General features: G+C 48.2%; 1 protein-coding gene across 1 annotated transcript in view; it reads left to right on the forward strand.

The window, feature by feature from the left end:
* Nucleotides 1–17925, forward strand: part of LOC135035406 (zinc finger protein 260-like) — a 137254-nt gene that overhangs the window by 79212 nt on the left and 40117 nt on the right. The gene's annotated exons all lie outside the window — the stretch shown is intronic.

Genomic DNA, 17925 nt, shown 5'->3' on the forward strand with positions numbered 1-17925 from the left:
TAAAGGCAGAAGATATAGAGGGAGAAGAAGAGACGTATGTGACTGATATAAAGGCAGGAGATCTAGAGGGAGAAGAAGAGACGTATGTGACTGATATGAAGGCAGAAGATATAGAGGGAGAAGAAGAGACGTATGTGACTGATATAAAGGCAGAAGATATAGAGGGAGAAGAAGAGACGTATGTGACTGATATAAAGACAGAAGATACAGAGGGAGAAGAAGAGACGTATGTGACTGATATAAAGGCAGAAGATATAGAAGGAGAAGAAGAGACGTATGTGACTGATATAAAGACAGAAGATACAGAGGGAGAAGAAGAGACGTATGTGACTGATATAACGGCAGAAGATACAGAGGGAGAAGAAGAGACGTATGTGACTGTTATAAAGGCAGAAGATATAGAGGGAGAAGAAGAGACGTATGTGACTGATATAAAGGCAGAAGATACAGAGGGAGAAGAAGAGACGTATGTGATTGATATAAAGGCAGAAGATATAGAGGGAGAAGAAGAGACGTATGTGACTGATATAAAGGCAGAAGATATAGAGGGAGAAGAAGAGACGTATGTGACTGATATAAAGGCAGAAGATATAGAGGGAGAAGAAGAGACGTATGTGACTGATATAAAGGCAGAAGATATAGAGGGAGAAGAAGAGACGTATGTGACTGATATAAAGGCAGAAGATATAGAGGGAGAAGAAGAGACGTATGTGACTGATATAAAGGCAGAAGATATAGAGGGAGAAGAAGAGACGTATGTGACTGATATAAAGGCAGAAGATATAGAGGGAGAAGAAGAGACGTATGTGATTGATATAAAGGCAGAAGATATAGAGGGAGAAGAAGAGACGTATGTGACTGATATAAAGGCAGAAGATATAGAGGGAGAAGAAGAGACGTATGTGACTGATATGAAGGCAGAAGATACAGAGGGAGAAGAAGAGACGTATGTGACTGATATAAAGGCAGAAGATATAGAGGGAGAAGAAGAGACGTATGTGAGGGGTGATCAGCAGTGTAAGGAGGAGGAGATCCCTACAGATATCAGCACAGGTGAGTAATAAACACTTATTACAGAAGTCACATATTCTCCTTTCTCAGTCACTACATCAATCTCTTATCCTACACCCTCCTCTGTCAGTACAGACTAATGATGGAAATGTATCTGCCCAGTGGTGTAGTCTAGGACCATCAGCCCTGTTCTCTGTTGGGTGTTTATAACACAAGGGACGATATTCAATTGTAATATCACGCCCGATCTCCCGTCTAAAGTGACAGGAGTTTGCGGGGCAATATTCAATTGTCCCCCATGTTTTGTCATGTCGCGCCCCTAGCAGTCTGGATTAGCTTTGTAAAGCTACTTAACCCAACTACCGTCATGGGCGCGATCACAAAAAGTTTTGCGCATTTCAGCTCGCCTCCCCCGGGGGGAAGGGGTGATCTGAAATGCTAATATTGCGTCCGTCGGCAGCAATATTTGAATCAGGGGTGTTTTCTGTTAAAGGCGTTTTCTTCTTTAGGGTCCATAGTGATCCACAGTCCTTACATCGGGGTGTAGGTGGTAGGAGACGACCGGGCATCACACAGTTAAGCTTTTTTCTCTGACGTCCTAGTGGATGCTGGGAACTCCGTAAGGACCATGGGGAATAGCGGCTCCGCAGGAGACTGGGCATAAAAGTAAAGCTTTAGGACTACCTGGTGTGCACTGGCTCCTCCGCCTATGACCCTCCTCCAAGCCTCAGTTAGATTTTTGTGCCCGGCCGAGAAGGGTGCATTCTAGGAGGCTCTCCCGAGTTTCTTAGTAAAAGTTTATAGTTTTAGGTTTTTTATTTTCAGTGAGACCTGCTGGCAACAGGCTCACTGCATCGAGGGACTAAGGGGAGAAGAAGCGAACCTGCCTGCTTGCAGCCAGCTTGGGCTTCTTGGCTACTGGACACCATTAGCTCCAGAGGGACCGAACACAGGCCCAGCCTCGGAGTCCGGTCCCAGAGCCGCGCCGCCGGCCCCCTTACAGAGCCAGAAGCAAGAAGAGGTCCGGAAAATCGGCGGCAGAAGACATCAGTCTTCACCAAGGTAGCGCACAGCACTGCAGCTGTGCGCCATTGCTCCTCATACACACTTCACACTCCGGTCACTGAGGGTGCAGGGCGCTGGGGGGGGGGCGCCCTGAGAAGCAATAAAAACACCTTGGCTGGCTAAAATTACATCACATATAGCTCCAGGGCTATATGGATGTATATTAACCCCTGCCAGATTACAGATAAAAGCGGGAGAAAAGTCCGCCGAGAAGGGGGTGGAGCCTATCTCCTCAGCACACTGGCGCCATTTTCCCTCACAGTCCCGCTGGAAGGACGTCTCCCTGACTCTCCCCTGCAGTCCTGCACTACAGAAAAGGGTTAAAAAGAGAGGGGGGCACTAATTAGGCGCAGTATAAATAAAACAGCAGCTATAAGGGGAAAAACACTTCTATAAGGTTATCCCTGTATATATATAGCGCTCTGGTGTGTGTTGGCATACTCTCCCTCTGTCTCCCCAAAGGGCTAGTGGGGTCCTGTCCTCTGTCAGATCATTCCCTGTGTGTGTGCTGTGTGTCGGTACGATTGTGTCGACATGTATGAGGAGGAAAATGGTGTGGAGGCGGAGCAATTGCCTGTAATGGAGATGTCACCCCCTAGGGAGTCGACACCTGAGTGGCTGAGCTTATGGAAGGAATTACGTGACAGTGTCAGCTCTTTACAAAAGACAGTAGATGACATGAGACAGCCGGCTACTCAGCCTGTGCCTGTCCAGGTGTCTCAAAAGCCATCAGGGGCTCTAAAACGCCCGTTACCTCAGATGGCAGATACAGACGCCGACACGGATACTGACTCCAGTGTCGACGATGAAGAGACGAATGTGACTTCCAGTAGGGCCACACGTTACAGGATTGATGCTATGAAAAATGTTTTACATATTTCTGATAATACAAGTACCACTAAAAGGGTATTATGTTGGTGAGAAAAAACTGCCTGTAGTTTTTCCTGCATCTGAGGAATTAAATGAAGTGTGTGATGATGCGTGGGTTTCCCCCGCTAAAAAACTGATAATTCCTAAAACGTTATTAGCATCATACCCCTTCCCGCCAGAGGATAGGGCACGTTGGGAAACACCCCCTAAGGTGGATAAAGCGCTCACACGTTTGTCTAAACAGGTGGCACTACCGTCTCCTGATACGGCCGCCCTTAAGGAACCTGCTGACAGAAAGCAGGAGAATATCCTAAAATGTATATACACTCACACGGGTGTTATACTGCGACCAACAATCGCCTCAGCCTGGATGTGCAGTGCTGGGGTGGCTTGGTCGGATTCCCTGACTGACAATATTGATACCCTAGATAGGGACGGTATATTACTGACTATAGAGCCTTTGAAAGATGCATTTCTATATATGCGTGATGCACAGAGGGATATTTACCGACTAGCATCAAGAGTAAGTGCGCTGTCCATTTCTGCCAGAAGAGGGTTATGAACGAGGCAGTGGTCAGGTGATGCGGATTCCAAAAGGCATATGGAAGTATTGCCTTATAAAGGGGAGGAATTATTTGGAGTAGGTCTATCAGACCTGGTGGCCACGGCAACTGCTGGGAAATCCACATTTTTACCCCAGGTAGCCTCTCAACATAAGAAGACGCCGTATTATCAGGCGCAGTCCTTTCGGCCCCATAAGGGCAAGCGGGCAAAAGGTTCCTCATTTCTGCCCCGTGGCAGAGGGAGAGGAAAAAGGCTGCAGCAAATCAGCCAGTTCCCAGGAACAGAAGCCCTCTCTCGTTTCTGCCAAGTCCTCAGCATGACGCTGGGGCTTTACAAGCGGACTCAGGCACTCCCCCTCGCCGTTTCCTAAAGTCTGCTTTACTGATGTCTCCCTCCGACAGGGAGGCGGTATTGGAAGCCATTCACAAGCTGTATTCCCAGCAGGTGATAATCAAGGTACCCCTCCTGCAACAGGGAAAGGGGTATTATTCCACGCTGTTTGTGGTACCGAAGCCGGACGGCTCAGTGAGACCTATTTTAAATCTGAAATCCTTGAACACTTACATACACAGGTTCAAATTCAAGATGGAGTCACTCAGAGCGGTGATTGCGAACTTGGAAGAAGGGGATTATATGGTGTCTTTGGACATCAAGGATGCTTACCTCCATGTCCCAATTTACCCTTCTCACCAAGGGTACCTCAGGTTTTTGGTACAGAACTGTCACTATCAGTTTCAGACGCTGCCGTTTGGTTTGTCCACGGCACCCCGGGTCCTTACCAAGGTAATGGCCGAAATGATGATACTCCGTCGAAGGAAGGGAGTTTTAGTTATCCCGTACTTGGACGATCTCCTGATAAGGGCAAGATCCAGGGAACAATTGGTAGTCGGGGTAGCACTATCTCAAGTAGTGTTGCGGCAGCACGGTTGGATTCTCAATATTCCAAAATCGCAGCTGATCCCGACGACACGTCTTCTATTCCTAGGAATGATCCTGGACACAGTCCAGAAAAAGGTGTTTCTCCCGGAGGAGAAATCCAGGGAGTTATCCGAACTAGTCAGAAACCTCCTAAAACCAGGCCAAGTGTCAGTGCATCAATGCACAAGGGTCCTGGGAAAAATGGTGGCTTCCTACGAAGCAATCCCATTCGGCAGATTCCACGCAAGAACTTTCCAGTGGGACCTGCTGGACAAATTGTCCGGATCGCATCTTCAGATGCATCAGCGGATAACCCTGTCACCAAAGACAAGGGTGTCTCTCCTGTGGTGGTTGCAGAGTGCTCATCTTCTAGAGGGCCGCAGATTCGGCATTCAGGACTGGGTCCTGGTGACCACGGATGCCAGCCTGCGAGGCTTGGGAGCAGTCACACAAGGAAGAAATTTCCAGGGCTTGTGGTCAAGCCTGGAGACATCACTTCACATAAATATCCTGGAGCTGGGGGCCATTTACAATGCCCTAAGCCAAGCAGGACCTCTGCTTCAAGGTCAGCCGGTGCTGATCCAGTCGGACAACATCACCGCAGTCGCCCACGTGAACAGACAGGGTGGCACAAGAAGCAGGAGGGCAATGGCAGAAGCTGCAAGGATTCTTCGCTGGGCGGAAAATCATGTGATAGCACTGTCAGCAGTATTCATTCCGGGAGTAGACAACTGGGAAGCAGACTTCCTCAGCAGGCACGACCTCCACCCGGGAGAGTGGGGACTTCACCCAGAAGTCTTCCACATGATTGTAAACCGTTGGAAAGAACCAAAGGTGGACATGATGGCGTCCCGTCTCAACAAAAAGGTCGAGGGACCCTCAGGCAATAGCTGTGGACGCTCTGGTAACACCATGGGTGTTCCAGTCAGTGTATGTGTTCCCTCCTCTGCCTCTCATACCAAAGGTACTGAGAATTATAAGACGGAGAGGAGTAAGAACTATACTCGTGGCTCCGGATTGGCCAAGAAGGACTTGGTACCCGGAACTTCAAGAGATGCTCACAGAGGACCCGTGGCCTCTACCTCTAAGAAGGTACCTGCTCCAGCAAGGACCCTGTCTGTTCCAAGACTTACCGCGCCTGCGTTTGACGGCATGGCGGTTGAATGCCGGATCCTGAAGGAAAAAGGCATTCCGGAAGAAGTAATTTCTACCCTGATCAAAGCCAGGAAGGATGTGACCGCAAAGCATTATCACCGCATTTGGCGGAAATATGTTGCGTGGTGCGAGGCCAGGAAGGCCCCAACGGAGGAATTTCAACTGGGTCCATTCCTGCATTTCCTGCAAACAGGAGTGTCTATGGGCCTAAAATTAGGATCCATTAAGGTTCAGATTTCGGCCCTGTCGATTTTCTTCCAGAAAGAACTGCCTTCAGTTCCTGAAGTTCAGACGTTTGTCAAGGGGGTGCTGCATATACAGTCTCCTTTTGTGCCTCCAGTGGCACCTGGGGATCTCAATGTAGTTTTGGGGTTCCTAAAATCACATTGGTTTGAACCATTTAAATCTGTGGATTTGAAATATCTCACGTGGAAAGTGGTCATGTGTTGGCCCTGGCTTCGGCCAGGCGCTTGTCAGAATTGGCGGGTTTATCCTGTAAAAGCCCTTATCTGATTTTCCATTCGGACAAGGCGGAATTGAGGACTCGTCCTCAGTTTCTCCCTAAGGTGGTGTCAGCGTTTCACCTGAACCAGCCTATTGTGGTGCCTGCGGCTACTAGGGACTTGGAGGACTCCAAGTTGCTGGACGTAGTCAAGGCCCTGAAAATATATGTTTCCAGGACGGCTGGAGTCAGAAAATCTGACTCGCTGTTTATCCTGTATACACGCAACAAGCTGGGTGCTCCTGCTTCTAAGCAGACTATTGCTCGTTGGATTTGTAGTACAATTCAGCTTGCACATTCTGTGGCAGGCCTGCCACAGCCAAAATCTGTAAAAGCCCATTCCACAAGGAAGGGGGCTCATCTTGGGCGGCTGCCCGAGGGGTCTCGGCTTTACAACTTTGCCGAGCAGCTACTTGGTCAGGGGCAAACACGTTTGCTAAATTCTACAAATTTGATACCCTGGCTGAGGAGGACCTGGAGTTCTCTCATTCGGTCCTGCAGATTCATCCGCACTCTCCCGCCCGTTTGGGAGCTTTGGTATAATCCCCATGGTCCTTACGGAGTTCCCAGCATCCACTAGGACGTCAGAGAAAATAAGAATTTACTTACCGGTAAATCTATTTCTCGTAGTCCGTAGTGGATGCTGGGCGCCCATCCCAAGTGCGGATTGTCTGCAATACTTGTACATAGTTATTGTTAACTAAATCGGGTTATTGTTGTTGTGAGCCATCTTTTCTAGAGGCTCCTCTGTTATCATACTGTTAACTGGGTTCATATCACAAGTTATACGGTGTGATTGGTGTGGCTGGTATGAGTCTTACCCGGGATTCAAAATCCTTCCTTATTGTGTACGCTCGTCCGGGCACAGTATCCTAACTGAGGCTTGGAGGAGGGTCATAGGGGGAGGACAAGAAAAGAATTGTATACTCTGCGCTATATAACCACTGTATCAAATTGAACTATAGTGTGCAGTCTGTCATACAGAATAATTGACTCAGTAGAACTGTGAAAGTATAACAATAAATTCTTTATCTAATAATAAAAAGCAATATACATTTTGTACAGAAGGAGACGAAACGTGTTGACGCCCACTTTCCGAAGTTCAGCTGTTCGGCACTACCTGCTGACCCATCCTGCTAATCTGTCTCACAGCCAACGATCTCCACAGCTACATCCCATTACGGCTTGGTTACACGCCGGGCGCTCCGGCCAGCGACTCTCGGCGAGGGCGCTGACATCCGTCCAAGTGCTGTGCTACAGACGTCAGGTTCTCTTCCTACCTGTACCGAGTGAGTGATATTGGCCGCTGCACTAAGGTCTAACACCCGGCTTGAGGAGATTGCCATTACCACAGACGTCCAGCTTTCCGCTCTCCCGTACCGAGTGACTGCTACTGGCCTCCGCAGTGAGGTCTAACACCCGGTTTGAGGAGGTGGGTTCTTTGGAGATCTTCATACAGGTTAATAAGAACTACATCTATCCGGAATGTAGCCGTGAAAAATATACGGTCTGTTCAAAACCAGCTTTAATCAGTTTTAATAAATTGCATACCCATTGATGTGCACATATATATTAACGGATCCGGTTTATCCATACTCTCAGAAATCTGCACATGGGTAAATATACCTCAATATACACAAAAGCTCATTATTAAATAAAGCTGTGATTATTTTTTTACGAGACATTTATTAATCACTGGGACGCCAGTGTACTTACTTTCATTCATCATTTTTTTAGTAATATAACAAAGATATTTTATCTCATTATATGCTATATTAATTGTGATTATAGATTAATTGTTGTCTAATACATGCTGCTTATTCTGTACAAAATGTATATCGCTTTTTATTATTAGATAAAGAATTTATTGTTATACTTTCACAGTTCTACTGAGTCAATTATTCTGTATGACAGACTGCACACTATAGTTCAATTTGATACAGTGGTTATATAGCGCAGAGTATACAATTCTTTTCTTGTTTTCCAATTAATTGGCAACCTAGCAAGTTGTCCTACTCAGCTGCTATTGATGCACTTTATGTAATTAATTACTAATTGTTATCAGCGCCGGAAGAATAACAGATAAGGACTGGTGTCTTTTTCTGTTTATTCCCTTGTGTTTTTCATAGGGGGAGGAGCCAGTGCACACCAGGTAGTCCTAAAGCTTTACTTTTGTGCCCAGTCTCCCGCGGAGCCGCTATTCCCCATGGTCCTTACGGAGCTCCCAGCATCCACTACGGACTACGAGAAATAGAATTATCGGTAAGTAAATTCTTATTATTTCCCAGGATGCTCCGGACCTCCTCCCCATGTACCCCGCCCCTGGCCAGTGGGCAGTTTTAGTGTTGGTGCTGGCAGAAGCCGGAGCACCGGTCACACAGCGGAGAGGAATGAATGAGCAGCGCTGGGAGTCTCTCTGAGCGCCGCCGCTGCTGCTCCAACAAACCCCCGCTGGTGCCGCAACGTCAGTGAGGCTAAGAGACTGATGATTCCGGCGTGGTTACTTCCTGATCGCCACGCTAGTACAGTACCCAGGACTGCAGCCGGAGGACAGGTAAGGCATTCTCCGGCACGTGGGACCCACAATACATGCCGTCCATGCTTCCGCAGGCTCTAATGTGATCCCTGGCTGCTGCTACGGGTTACACTAGACCACCAGGGCATGCATATAATACATATATAGGATAATGGAGGCCAGGGTACCTGGTGGGTGATGTCAGACAGGGGAGGTAGGTCCTCTCCCAGAGCCAGATTCCACAGCTGGGATTCCCTCTCGGCTGCCCCTCCCCCACATGCTTCCCTTATAAGAGTCTCTGAGTGACATTCCAGTGGGAATGAGTGTGATGCCAGGCTCTGGGAATGCTGGGTTCTGTCTCCAGAAGTGGCCAGGTTATACGTGCACTAATCCTACCTACCACTGTGGTGCGAGGAGATGACGTCAGTGCCCATTGCAATTGTTATGTACTTGTATTGTGTGTGACTGGTGCTAGCTCTGCTGTGTGACTGCATTGTATCTGTCCCTTACATGTGAGTGCAGGTGTTCCGGCTGTGTGACTGCATTGTATCTATCCCTTACATGTGAGTGCAGGTGTTCCGGGCTGTGTGACTGCATTGTATCTATCCCTTACATGTGAGTGCAGGTGTTCCGGGCTGTGTGACTGCATTGTGTCTATCCCTTACATGTGAGTACAGGTGTTCCGGGCTGTGTGACTGCAGGTGTTCTGGGCTGTGTGACTGCATTGTATCTATCCCTTACATGTGAGTACAGGTGTTCCGGGCTGTGTGACTGCATTGTATCTATCCCTTACATGTGAGTACAGGTGTTCCGGGCTGTGTGACTGCATTGTATCTATCCCTTACATGTGAGTACAGGTGTTCCGGCTGTGTGACTGCATTGTATCTGTCCTTACATGTGAGTGCAGGTGTTCCGGGCTGTGTGACTGCATTGTATCTATCCCTTACATGTGAGTACAGGTGTTCCGGGCTGTGTGACTGCATTGTATCTGTCCCTTACATGTGAGTGCAGGTGTTCCGGCTGTGTGACTGCATTGTATCTATCCCTTACATGTGAGTACAGGTGTTCCGGGCTGTGTGACTGCATTGTATCTATCCCTTACATGTGAGTACAGGTGTTCCGGGCTGTGTGACTGCATTGTATCTGTCCCTTACATGTGAGTGCAGGTGTTCCGGGCTGTGTGACTGCATTGTATCTATCCCTTACATGTGAGTGCAGGTGTTCCGGGCTGTGTGATTGCATTGTATCTATCCCTTACATGTGAGTGCAGGTGTTCCGGGCTGTGTGACTGCATTGTATCTGTCTCTTACATGTGAGTACAGGTGTTCCGGGCTGTGTGACTGCATTGTATCTATCCCTTACATGTGAGTACAGGTGTTCCGGGCTGTGTGACTGCATTGTATCTATCCCTTACATGTGAGTACGGGTGTTCCGGGCTGTGTGACTGCATTGTATCTGTCCCTTACATGTGAGTACAGGTGTTCCGGGCTGTGTGACTGCAGGTGTTCTGGGCTGTGTGACTGCATTGTATCTATCCCTTACATGTGAGTACAGGTGTTCCGGGCTGTGTGACTGCATTGTATCTATCCCTTACATGTGAGTACAGGTGTTCCGGGCTGTGTGACTGCATTGTATCTATCCCTTACATGTGAGTACAGGTGTTCCGGCTGTGTGACTGCATTGTATCTGTCCTTACATGTGAGTGCAGGTGTTCCGGGCTGTGTGACTGCATTGTATCTATCCCTTACATGTGAGTACAGGTGTTCCGGGCTGTGTGACTGCATTGTATCTATCCCTTACATGTGAGTACAGGTGTTCCGGGCTGTGTGACTGCATTGTATCTATCCCTTACATGTGAGTACGGGTGTTCCGGGCTGTGTGACTGCATTGTATCTATCCCTTACATGTGAGTGCAGGTGTTCCGGGCTGTGTGACTGCATTGTATCTATCCCTTACATGTGAGTGCAGGTGTTCCGGGCTATGTGACTGCATTGTATCTATCCCTTACATGTGAGTACAGTTGTTCTGGGCTGTGTGACTGCATTGTATCTGTCCCTTACATGTGAGTGCAGGTGTTCCGGGCTGTGTGACTGCATTGTATCTGTCCCTTACAGGTGAGTGCAGGTGTTCCGGGCTGTGTGACTGCATTGTATCTATCCCTTACATGTGAGTGCAGGTGTTCCGGGCTGTGTGACTGCATTGTATCTATCCCTTACATGTGAGTACAGGTGTTCCGGGCTGTGTGACTGCATTGTATCTATCCCTTACATGTGAGTGCAGGTGTTCCGGGCTGTGTGACTGCATTGTATCTATCCCTTACATGTGAGTGCAGGTGTTCCGGGCTGTGTGACTGCATTGTATCTATCCCTTACATGTGAGTACAGGTGTTCCGGGCTGTGTGACTGCATTGTATCTGTCCTTACATGTGAGTGCAGGTGTTCCGGGCTGTGTGACTGCATTGTATCTATCCCTTACATGTGAGTGCAGGTGTTCCGGGCTGTGTGACTGCATTGTATCTATCCCTTACATGTGAGTACAGGTGTTCCGGGCTGTGTGACTGCATTGTATCTATCCCTTACATGTGAGTGCAGGTGTTCCGGGCTGTGTGACTGCATTGTATCTGTCCCTTACATGTGAGTGCAGGTGTTCCGGGCTGTGTGACTGCATTGTATCTGTCCCTTACATGTGAGTGCAGGTGTTCCGGGCTGTGTGACTGCATTGTATCTGTCCCTTACATGTGAGTGCAGGTGTTCCGGGCTGTGTGACTGCATTGTATCTGTCCCTTACATGTGAGTGCAGGTGTTCCGGGCTGTGTGACTGCATTGTATCTATCCCTTACATGTGAGTGCAGGTGTTCCGGGCTGTTTGACTGCATTGTATCTGTCCCTTACATGTGAGTGCAGGTGTTCCGGGCTGTGTGACTGCATTGTATCTGTCCCTTACATGTGAGTGCAGGTGTTCCGGGCTGTGTGACTGCATTGTATCTCTCCCTTACATGTGAGTACAGGTGTTCCGGGCTGTGTGACTGCATTGTATCTATTCCTTACATGTGAGTGCAGGTGTTCCGGGCTGTGTGACTGCATTGTATCTGTCCCTTACATGTGAGTGCAGGTGTTCCGGGCTGTGTGACTGCATTGTATCTGTCCCTTACAGGTGAGTGCAGGTGTTCCGGGCTGTGTGACTGCATTGTATCTGTCCCTTACATGTGAGTGCAGGTGTTCCGGGCTGTGTGACTGCATTGTATCTGTCTCTTACATGTGAGTGCAGGTGTTCCGGGCTGTGTGACTGCATTGTATCTATCCCTTACATGTGACTGCGGGTGTTCCGGGCTGTGTGACTGCATTGTATCTATCCCTTACATGTGAGTGCGGGTGTTCCGGGCTGTGTGACTGCATTGTATCTGTCCCTTACATGTGAGTGCGGGTGTTCAGGCTGTGTGACTGCATTGTATCTATCCCTTACATGTGAGTGCAGGTGTTCCGGGCTGTGTGACTGCATTGTATCTATCCCTTACATGTGAGTGCAGGTGTTCCGGGCTGTGTGACTGCATTGTATCTATACCTTACATGTGAGTGCAGGTGTTCAGGCTGTGTGACTGCATTGTATCTATCCCTTACATGTGAGTGCAGGTGTTCCGGGCTGTGTGACTGCATTGTATCTATCCCTTACATGTGAGTGCAGGTGTTCCGGGCTGTGTGACTGCATTGTATCTATCCCTTACATGTGAGTGCAGGTGTTCAGGCTGTGTGACTGCATTGTATCTATCCCTTACATGTGAGTGCAGGTGTTCAGGCTGTGTGACTGCATTGTATCTATCCCTTACATGTGAGTGCAGGTGTTCCGGGCTGTGTGACTGCATTGTATCTGTCTTTTACATGTGAGTGCAGGTGTTCCGGGCTGTGTGACTGCATTGTATCTGTCCCTTACATGTGAGTGCAGGTGTTCAGGCTGTGTGACTGCATTGTATCTATCCCTTACATGTGAGTGCCGGTGTTCCGGGCTGTGTGACTGCATTGTATCTATCCCTTACATGTGAGTGCAGGTGTTCCGGGCTGTGTGACTGCATTGTATCTATCCCTTACATGTGAGTGCAGGTGTTCCGGGCTGTGTGACTGCATTGTATCTATCCCTTACATGTGAGTACAGGTGTTCAGGGCTGTGTGACTGCATTGTATCTATCCCTTACATGTGAGTGCAGGTGTTCCGGGCTGTGTGACTGCATTGTATCTGTCCCTTACATGTGAGTGCAGGTGTTCCGGGCTGTGTGACTGCATTGTATCTGTCCCTTACATGTGAGTGCAGGTGTTCCGGGCTGTGTGACTGCATTGTATCTGTCCCTTACATGTGAGTGCAGGTGTTCCGGGCTGTGTGACTGCATTGTATCTGTCCCTTACATGTGAGTGCAGGTGTTCAGGCTGTGTGACTGCATTGTATCTATCCCTTACATGTGAGTGCAGGTGTTCCGGGCTGTGTGACTGCATTGTATCTATCCCTTACATGTGAGTGCAGGTGTTCCGGGCTGTGTGACTGCATTGTATCTATCCCTTACATGTGAGTGCAGGTGTTCAGGCTGTGTGACTGCATTGTATCTATCCCTTACATGTGAGTGCAGGTGTTCCGGGCTGTGTGACTGCATTGTATCTATCCCTTACATGTGAGTGCAGGTGTTCCGGGCTGTGTGACTGCATTGTATCTATCCCTTACATGTGAGTGCAGGTGTTCCGGGCTGTGTGACTGCATTGTATCTATCCCTTACATGTGAGTGCAGGTGTTCCGGGCTGTGTGACTGCATTGTATCTGTCTTTTACATGTGAGTGCAGGTGTTCCGGGCTGTGTGACTGCATTGTATCTGTCCCTTACATGTGAGTACAGGTGTTCCGGCTATGTGACTGCATTGTATCTGTCCCTTACATGTGAGTGCAGGTGTTCCGGGCTGTGTGACTGCATTGTATCTATCCCTTACATGTGAGTGCAGGTGTTCCGGGCTGTGTGACTGCATTGTATCTGTCTTTTACATGTGAGTGCAGGTGTTCCGGGCTGTGTGACTGCATTGTATCTGTCCCTTGTGAGTACAGGTGTTCCGGCTATGTGACTGCATTGTATCTGTCCCTTACATGTGAGTGCAGGTGTTCCGGGCTGTGTGACTGCATTGTATCTATCCCTTACATGTGAGTGCAGGTGTTCCGGGCTGTGTGACTGCATTGTATCTGTCCCTTACAGGTGAGTGCAGGTGTTCCGGGCTGTGTGACTGCATTGTATCTATCCCTTACATGTGAGTACAGGTGTTCCGGGCTGTGTGACTGCATTGTATCTATCCCTTACATGTGAGTACAGTTGTTCCGGGCTGTGTGACTGCATTGTATCTGTCCCTTACATGTGAGTGCAGGTGTTCCGGGCTGTGTGACTGCATTGTATCTATCCCTTACATGTGAGTACAGGTGTTCCGGGCTGTGTGACTGCATTGTATCTATCCCTTACATGTGAGTACAGGTGTTCCGGGCTGTGTGACTGCATTGTATCTATCCCTTACATGTGAGTACAGGTGTTCCGGGCTGTGTGACTGCATTGTATCTATCTCTTACATGTGAGTACAGGTGTTCCGGGCTGTGTGACTGCATTGTATCTGTCCCTTACATGTGAGTACAGGTGTTCCGGGCTGTGTGACTGCATTGTATCTATCCCTTACATGTGAGTGCAGGTGTTCCGGGCTGTGTGACTGCATTGTATCTGTCCCTTACATGTGAGTGCAGGTGTTCCGGGCTGTGTGACTGCATTGTATCTGTCCCTTACATGTGAGTGCAGGTGTTCCGGGCTGTGTGACTGCATTGTATCTATCCCTTACATGTGAGTGCAGGTATTCCGGGCTGTGTGACTGCATTGTATCTGTCCCTTACATGTGAGTGCAGGTGTTCCGGGCTGTGTGACTGCATTGTATCTGTCCCTTACATGTGAGTGCAGGTGTTCCGGGCTGTGTGACTGCATTGTATCTCTCCCTTACATGTGAGTGCAGGTGTTCCGGGCTGTGTGACTGCATTGTATCTATCCCTTACATGTGAGTGCAGGTGTTCCGGGCTGTGTGACTGCATTGTATCTATCCCTTACATGTGAGTGCAGGTGTTCAGGCTGTGTGACTGCATTGTATCTATCCCTTACATGTGAGTGCAGGTGTTCCGGGCTGTGTGACTGCATTGTATCTATCCCTTACATGTGAGTGCAGGTGTTCCGGGCTGTGTGACTGCATTGTATCTATCCCTTACATGTGAGTGCAGGTGTTCAGGCTGTGTGACTGCATTGTATCTATCCCTTACATGTGAGTGCAGGTGTTCCGGGCTGTGTGACTGCATTGTATCTGTCTTTTACATGTGAGTGCAGGTGTTCCGGGCTGTGTGACTGCATTGTATCTGTCCCTTACATGTGAGTACAGGTGTTCCGGCTATGTGACTGCATTGTATCTGTCCCTTACATGTGAGTGCAGGTGTTCCGGGCTGTGTGACTGCATTGTATCTATCCCTTACATGTGAGTGCAGGTGTTCCGGGCTGTGTGACTGCATTGTATCTGTCTTTTACATGTGAGTGCAGGTGTTCCGGGCTGTGTGACTGCATTGTATCTGTCCCTTGTGAGTACAGGTGTTCCGGCTATGTGACTGCATTGTATCTGTCCCTTACATGTGAGCGCAGGTGTTCCGGGCTGTGTGACTGCATTGTATCTATCCCTTACATGTGAGTGCAGGTGTTCCGGGCTGTGTGACTGCATTGTATCTTTCTTTATCATCCACTAGGGGTCACTGGAGTACTCTTGGGATATGGACGGGCGTAGCCGAACAAAGGCACTGAATATTCAAATTTAGGACTCTCCCCCCCTCCATATCCCCGAGTACCTCAGTGTACTTTGTCAGTGTTTTTTCGGTGCTCACAGCATGAACATAGGCTTGTGGGAATGGCCACATTTCAGAAGATTTTATTAATTTTTCATTTTACTTTTTATTTTTACACTTCCCGTCCCAGTTTCTGAAAAAAACATGGGTCCGGGATGGTGCCGCTGCAAGGCAGCGTATGGCGTGTCGGTCCTCACAAAGAGCACCCTCACAGCCACAGGCGCTATAAGGCAGCGCATGGTGTGTCGGTCCTCACAAAGAGCACCCTCACAGCCACAGGCAGCCACTGTCTCCTGCAAGCTGAACGGAGCTTACAGGAAGAAGCTCCGTCACAGCCAGGATGAGACAAAGAGCTGGAAGGAGCTACAGCTGCAAGGAGCTTACAGGAAGCCCCGTCACAAGATTAGAAGCAGGAGGCTGAAACGGAGCTTACAGAGAGAAGCTCGTCACAGCCAGGATGAAAGCGGCACAAGGTATGGGTGTCAGGGCGGTCAGCTCACGCTGCCGCCCTGCTGTGTGTAATACTGTAGCCGCCGCTGAGTGAAGGGGTCCCGCTGAACGAGGATTCATGATACGCGCAGAGCGGCCGCACGTCACTCAGACGCCGGCCGCTCTCACTGCGCTGATGGCCCGGCACCACTACAGAGGCGCCGCCGAGACTTTCCTGTGTGCTAAAGAGCGGCCGCACGTCACTCACGGACGCCGGCCGCTCTTCCAGTGAGACACTGCACGCTGCTGATGCCGGACACAGGGAGACTGTGTACTACGCCGCCCGCTCTTCCGGACGGCTCCCCGGCGCTATATACAGCGCTCTCCTGCTCTCGCTCTCCTGCTCTCCCTGCACCCGATCCCCGTACGCTGCAGGTAACATGGGGAGGCAGGGGGGGGGAGGGGGAGTAATGCCCATAGCAGCAGCAAAGGCTGCATGGGTTAAAAATAAGCAGCGCAGCGTTTTAAACAGGATCAGGGGCTATAATATCAGTATAAAACTGTAGACTATGTATAATATCAGTGGGAACTGTGATTATATGTTCAGCACATTTTATATATATAATATATAATGAAGCTTTTTGCTGGCAGAACTGTGTATAATATCAGTATGAACTGTGATTATATGTTTAAGCACATTTTATATATATAATATATATATGAGGCTTTGGCTGGCAGTAGGCTATCAGTGGCATAACCTATTGCAGGTTTAACCATGTTTTCTGTTAATTTCTGTTAAGAAACATTCACTGCAGGCAGTGTTCATATAATGGAGGCTAACTAAATGCATGTATTTTACTGTATCCTACACCTATGTTATCACTGTATAATAGGCTAGTAAGCCTATATTAACTGTATAATAGGCTATTAAGCCTATATTAACACTGCAGCAGGTAACCTGTACTGTGATTTTCTGTGAAAGCATGGCATGACGGCCATTTTAATCATTGCTGTTTTTCCAGTTTATAATTCCAGAACATTCCGGCCATACACCTCTACTCCACAAGGAGGCGCAGGGGTGTTAGTGGGAATTTTTAGTTCAGGATAATTCTAGAACATTCCTGTCCTACATCTCTAAGCCACCAGAAGGCGCAGGGGTGTTAGTAGGAATTTGGTTCGGGTTTCATATGCTATGTGAACTGCTTTTCACATAAAGAATACTTTAGTTTCCTAAAGATTTCCGTACAGAGAAACAACCATGAGTTTCATAGAGAAACAACCAGGAGTTTCATATAAATATGCTGTTCAGCAATAACATATTTATATATATATATGCCATATAATAACTTCATTAAGTCGTGCAAGTGTCTGTCTGTTGCCTATTATGATGTCTGTCTACATAGCGAATAAGGCTCTAGTGCAGACTAAAAATACTTTTAAAAAATCTATGTTAACATTGGCAATTCAAATTAAAAGAGCGGTAATCGGAGTCTCGGAATGACTCCGCCAGCTCTAACAACAGACAGTCTTTCCAAAGGGCCAATTTCCCTTTGGGTACCAGAGTGTTTATTTCACGGGTCTTATAATTTAATGCACGATTCTATGTCAAATCTCACACCGATAACTTCGAGTGAGAAGGGTACATTAGTCCAGCACTCAGTGCGGGGTTTTGGACAACCATACATAATCGTTTCCAAAAGGACGCGATCCGCCATTGGTAGATGCGTTTCTGTCAAACATTATAAAAACCCAGGATACATTTGGGTCAATCTATGTATGAACGATCACTGTTAAAAGAAGCTGCAGAGTATATCTGTAAAGCTTCTGCTAACGCCGGTTATTTTCATTGTCGCTAGTTAAGCGCGACAAGGCCAGAGCTTGTTTGCTCCTAAATTTTATATACTTGTAACGGCATTTTATCCCTTTATGATATTCAGCCATTACCGCATACAGTATACTTGTAACGCCGTTTTATCCCTTTATAAGAAACAGTCATGCCTTGTAACGACAGGACGTTACAG

The sequence above is a fragment of the Pseudophryne corroboree genome, unplaced genomic scaffold (assembly GCF_028390025.1).
Source record: "Pseudophryne corroboree isolate aPseCor3 unplaced genomic scaffold, aPseCor3.hap2 scaffold_603, whole genome shotgun sequence".
NCBI classification, from domain to species: Eukaryota; Metazoa; Chordata; class Amphibia; order Anura; family Myobatrachidae; genus Pseudophryne; species Pseudophryne corroboree.